We start from the raw sequence: 6,000 nt of genomic DNA on the forward strand, positions 1-6,000 counted from the left end.
TTTGCATTCTAATGCATTCTGAATGGAAAAGTATCCGCTCAGGATACATCAGTTTTCATCAGTTCATTCTCCATTCCGCTTTGGAGATGGACACCAAAATGCTGGTTGCAGCGTTTTGGTGTCCGTCTGATGAAACGGAGTCAAACTGACACAATCTGGCACAATAGAAAACGGATCTGTCCTCCATTGACTTTCAATGGTGTTCAACAACAACAACGAAACATTTGTAAAGCGCTTTTCTCCCATAGGATTCAAAGCGCATAAGCTTGTCTCAGATCGGTACATAGTGATATGTACAGGGGGAAAAAGTTAAGTGATCGTAAATGCCAGGCTAAACAGGTGCCTTTTCAGTTTTGATTTAAAGGTGTCCAGGGTTGGAGCTGTTTTGATTGCGTTTGGCAGGGCATTCCACAAGGTAGGGGCAGCATGACAGAAAGCTCTGGCTCCAAAGGTTTTTAGTTGAATTCTGGGGGTGGTCAGGTTATTGGATCCTTTTGATCTGAGGTTGTATGAGGTGTGACGCAGATGCAACAAAACCTTCAGGTATCCAGGGCCTAGGTCGTGTAGGGATTTGAATGCTAGCATGTAAATTTTGAAAAGGATTCTCCATTTTATGGGTCACCAGTGTAGTGAGCGGAGGATTGGTGTTATGTGACAGTGGCGGGGTTGGTGTAATGACCGGCGTCACGCACAGGGAGGGAAAAGGGAAAGCCCTGCCCAAGGGAGAGGGAAAGGTGGTGACCCATGACTCACCTTGCGGCTGGCACCTGACTGCCCTGACGTCCCTAGACGGGTTCCTCACCCGTGCGGCGATCACGTGCCTAAACCCTGGCTTTCCCTAAAATGAGCCCTAGATAGTGAACGGGCCGGTGGGATCGCTAGTCCGCACCACTGACACTAAGAGGGAAACACCAGGGAGAGGACAGACAATACAGACAAACACATACACCCAGGTGGGCGACCACAGCAGACCACAAAGGTCCAACAGGGATCTGGAGGGTAACGTTCTGGACCAACAACCAGAGAACGCAGCAACACAGCTCCAGTGGGTCAGTATAGAAGTCCAGGCAGGAAGCTCTATATCTGGCAACCAGAGAAGTGTGAGAGGGGAATATAAGGAGGTTGGGAGTGCTGGACAAGGAACAGCTGAGGAGAAGGAGCTACGGATCCCTGAGTGAGCCAAAAAGGGTTGCAAAGCAAACCCAGAAAGCTACCATAAGGAAACAGCCCTATCTTACATAGAGCGCGCAGCCAACCGCTGCGACTTCCTGACCCCGGGTATAACGGAGTCAGGCATGGGTCTTGACACCCTCGTGACAGTTGGCTTGTTAACAGTCTTGCGGCAGCATTCTGTACTAGCTGCAGGCGATGTAGGTCTTTATTAGGAAGGTCTACATAGAGGGCATTGCAATAGTCCAGCTGTGATGTGATGACGGCGTGAACTAGGGTTGGAAGATCTTCTGAAGGAATGAGGTGCTTAATTTTTGCAATATTCCTTAGGTGAAAAAAAGGAGTGTTAAACCACAGCTGAAATTGGGTTCCTGACTGAGGTTTAACTCCTTATCCATCAGTAAACCCAAGCTGCACACAGTGTTGGAGCTAGTAAGGTCTGAGTTCACTACCTCAGTGGTGTTGACTGTTTCTGGAGCTGTTTTGCTGTTAGGCGCTGGCCTCCGATGACAAGAACCTCTGTTTTGTCAGCATTTAGTTTAAGCCAGTTTCCATTCTTCCACTCCTGAAGCTCGGCTAAGCATGTGTTTATTTTTGTGATTGGGTATGTCATATTGGGTTTGAATTACATATATAGCTGGGTGTCATCATTATAGCAGTGGTATGTTAGACCTTGTTTTTGGATGATTTTCCCGAGTGGCAGCATGTATATGGTAAACAACAAAGAAGATAGGATTGAGCCCTGGGGCACACCATATTTTAGTGGTACAGGGTTGGACTGGAAAGGCCCCAAGGCTACCCTTTGAGTTCTGCCAGCCAGGAAGGAGGAGAACCATTGGAGGACTAAACCATCAATGCCACAGTACTCTTGCAGTCTGTTGAGCAAGATTTAATGATCAATTGTATCAAAAGCCGCTGAGAGATCGAGCAGTACCAGGATGGAACACTTGCCTCTGTCTCTGGCCATGAGCAGGTCATTGCAAATCCGGACAAGAGCTGTTTCACAGCTGTGGTGCTTCTTGAAGCCAGATTGTAGGGGGTCAAAGATATTGTTCATTGAGAGCCTGGCTTCAAGTTGGAGATATGCAGCCAAGGTTGGAGACCAGTCTGTAGTTGCTCAAAATATCCGGATCTAGGGATGGTTTCTTGAGTAGTGGCCTGATGATTGCTTCTTTCAGACAGGTAGGAAACTTCCCCGCTTGCAAGGAGCAGTTGACTATCTTATGGAATGCTGGCATGAACAGATCAGGGCATTTCAACATGAACTGTGTGGGGCCAGGGTCCAGGTTGCAGGTAGTTTGGCGAAGGTTTAGAAGGATGTTTGAGATGGCTTCTTCAGTAATTACCTTAAAGGGGTTGTCCGGGATTGGGGACATTGTTGTAAGGGTACAACAAGCACATAAATATTACATACATTCCTGTCCTACCTTTGCCAGAGTTTTCTGATGCCCTGTATTTCTTTCATAAATTCTCAGCCGGAAGTTCAGCTTTTCAAAGATTCAGTGACGTACCGACTCCTTACTGGTGTGCTAAGCCTCTTCCTTCCGCTTAGCAAGGAGCCCGGTGACGTCACCAGCACACAGGATCGTTCTGCAGCTAGCAAGGAGGCTGTCAGTAGGAGGGAAATGTCGGAGCTAAACCACGCCCCTCTGTGACATCACCGGGCACAGAGGGCGTTAGTCTGGGAGGAAGGAGGCAGTATTGGAGGAGGGAACTCGCCTCACTAAGGAACGCCCCCCTCTGCCGATGATGTCACCGGCCATAGAGGAGTGTTATTAGGAGTAGGAGGTTCTATTGGAGGCAGCATACTATGCTATTTAGCATAGTGCACGCCTCCCATGGTCAGTTGCAATGAATGGGATGTGCTACAGCTCCCTGCCACTATTGTCTTTTATGCAATGCTAGCAGAGAGCAGATACATGGAAGCAGGGAGGGATTCAGTTTGTAGGCTTAGAAAAAGGTGGTTTTAGGGGAGGAATACTGATGAGGAGTATGAGTGGCAGGAGGCGGAATACTGATTAGGGGGAGTGGAAAGGCTTGTAAGATCCAGCTGCAGAGTCACGCAGCCTTGTGGGACCCATAAGGCAGTGTGGCCGGAAATGACATAGCACAGGAGCTGCTATGTAAACAATACTGACAGCAGTATTAGAGACTCATAGGAGCAGAGGATGAAAAAAAAAAAATACACAGAGCATCAGAATGACTTTACTGCGTAATATCAAGGTGATTATTAACGTTTTTAAAAATTACTTTGATCCCGGACAACCCCTTTAAGTCAGACCATGGCAGTAGGTTGTTGTGGCATCCATTATGAGGCTCTGCATAGGTTTTCGGTGTTGTAGATTTGATAGCAGAACAAATAGATGAGACTTAAGTAGAGGGCAAATTTCTCACATAGGTCCTTAGAGGATGTGATGTTGGGATTCCGGCACGATGGATTGCATAGACTGTCAACTGTGCAGAATAGCTGGGCTGGTTTGTTGGCTGCTTTTGCAATTTCCTGTGATAGAAAAGAGGACATTTTCTTGTTGATCATTGCCTGATAATTCTTTTGGTGACGAATTAGGGAGTGTTTATCCTTTGAGCGCTGGTGTTTGCGCCATTGTCGTTCTAGTCTGCATCCCTGTTTCTTTAGCTCCTTTAAGGACTTGTGTCGAACCATCGCGCATGATGTAATGGTGTGAAGCATTTGATGCGTAGGGGAGCAAGAGAGTCAAAGTCAGATGATACAAGGCAGTTATATTTATGGACCATGGAGTCAAGCTCTAAGCTGTGTTCTGTTAGTCCATCCAGGTTTAGGTTGTGCTGAAGATGTTGGGGTAATAGACCTTTCAGAGAACGGTATTTTGTGGGATCTTTTGCTTGGCATTTTAAAGCTGGTCCTGCAAGGGAAAAGTGGATAGTGTGATGGTCTGACCAAACTACAGGATTTATTTTCATCTTGGATATTTATAGTCCTGAATGAAATATGAGGTCCAAGGCGTGGCCTCTTTTGTGTGTAGGGAGGTGAATGGCTTAAGAGAAGCCCATTCACCTACCATGCACAAATTCGGGATTGTTCCACAGAGGAAGATGTTTGGAGATCCTATAAGATAGCCAGTATTTTTTCCGTAGAATTCTCCAAGTAGCTATCGTATCTTTGAAAAGTATAGACTGCTTGATCCACACAGGGATCACCTGCAACCTCACATGTAACAATGCCACCGGAGACCAGGGAGCACAGAATTCCTTTTCTAATGCCAGAGCCGAATAATAGTTAGATCCATTAATCCAGTCACACACATGTCTTGCCATGCAGGCCAAATTATATCCCCTCCTTGTTCAATCTCCTTCATTAAAGAACGCACTGGTATCCTCGGCCTCTTCCCATGCCACAAGAAGGTCGTGAACGGTTATCTTAGAGACATCCTTGTGCTTCAACAATATGGGGATAGTCTGCATAGGATAGAGCAATTTCGAGACTGACATCATCTTAATAAGATGATTGCGCCCCAATAACGTCAGCGGAAGATCATGCCATCTCTGCAGCTCCCTAACTATTTTGGCTATCAAGGAATCATAGTTAAGTCTATATACGGATTCAAGGGTAACCCCAACTTTTATACCTAGGTAAGTTATGTGAGAACAAGCTATTGGTATATCTCCCAATCCACTCCCCGTCTCACGCTGCCTCCCAACCTTCAAGAAGAGGAACTCGCTCTTGGACCTATTAATTTTAAGTCCAGAAAGTGAGCCAAAGTCCTCCAATGCCGCAATAATCTTACCTATGTCCCTAGAAGGGTTAGCCATAAACAGTAAAATGTCGTCGGCAAATAGAGCCGCACGCAACTGCTTCCTCCCCACCCGCTCCTCCGAGTCTAACCATCGTGACAGTGGTTCTATCGCCAAGTCAAACAAAAGGGGAGACAGGGGGCAGCCCTGCCTAGTTTTCCTTTGCAACAATAAAGAGTCAGACAGGTAACCTCCTGTACAGACCCTTGCCCTTGGTCTAAGATATAGACCATCTAGAAACCTTTAAAACATCCCCTTGATGCCCACAGAGTCCAGGTTAAGATGTATATAAAAATATTTGGTGTATATAAAAATAAATGTAGAAAAACCGTAGAAAAGAAAAATAAATTAATTAATTAATTAAAAATAAAAAGATGAAAAATATTAAACATGTGTATTTCAATAAATAGTAGTAAGTTCAATGTCCGGGGTAGGATCCGGTATTGGCTTCAGAGAAAGTTATTCCAAATGTCTATATAAGATCCAGTACAGGATAGAAAGTTATTGTGATTGCTGGCACTTGTATACACCAAGAACGCTGCCACCCAACAGGAAAATAAGAAGAAATAATAACATCATTACAGGCAGCACTACAAGTGCCAGCAATCACAATAACTTTCGATCCCGTACTGGATCTTATATAGACATTTGGAATAACTTTCTCTGAAGCCAATACCGGATCTTTCCCCGGACTACTATTTATTGGAATACACATCTTTAATATTTTTCATCTTTTTATTTTTAATTAATTAATTTATTTATTTTTTCTTTTCTACGTTTTTTTCTACATTTATTTTTATATACACCAAATATTTTTATATACATCCTTTGGTACCATCCACTCATTTTTATATAAATTTTTATACTAATAAACTACCCCTTTTTAAATATACAACTATCTATTTGATTCATTCACACCTGCACTAATCCACCTTATTGTGTACAGTCGTGGCCAAAAGTTTTGAGAATTACATAAATATTGGAAATTGGAAAAGTTGCTGCTTAAGTTTTTATAATAGCAATTTGCATATACTCCAGAATGTTATGAAGAGTGATCAG

General features: G+C 44.3%; 1 protein-coding gene across 1 annotated transcript in view; it reads right to left on the minus strand.

Annotated features, from left to right (window-relative positions):
* LOC120986958 (troponin I, slow skeletal muscle-like) overlaps positions 1-2,629 on the minus strand; it is a 113,447-nt gene extending 110,818 nt beyond the window's left edge. The window contains exon 1 of the mRNA XM_040415639.1: positions 2,598-2,629. The gene's annotated coding sequence lies outside the window, so the exon portion shown is untranslated. The remainder of the gene's footprint in view (positions 1-2,597) is intronic.
* Positions 2,630-6,000: the final 3,371 nt, after the last annotated feature.

This window comes from Bufo bufo, chromosome 1, assembly GCF_905171765.1.
Source record: "Bufo bufo chromosome 1, aBufBuf1.1, whole genome shotgun sequence".
Classification (NCBI taxonomy): domain Eukaryota; kingdom Metazoa; phylum Chordata; class Amphibia; order Anura; family Bufonidae; genus Bufo; species Bufo bufo.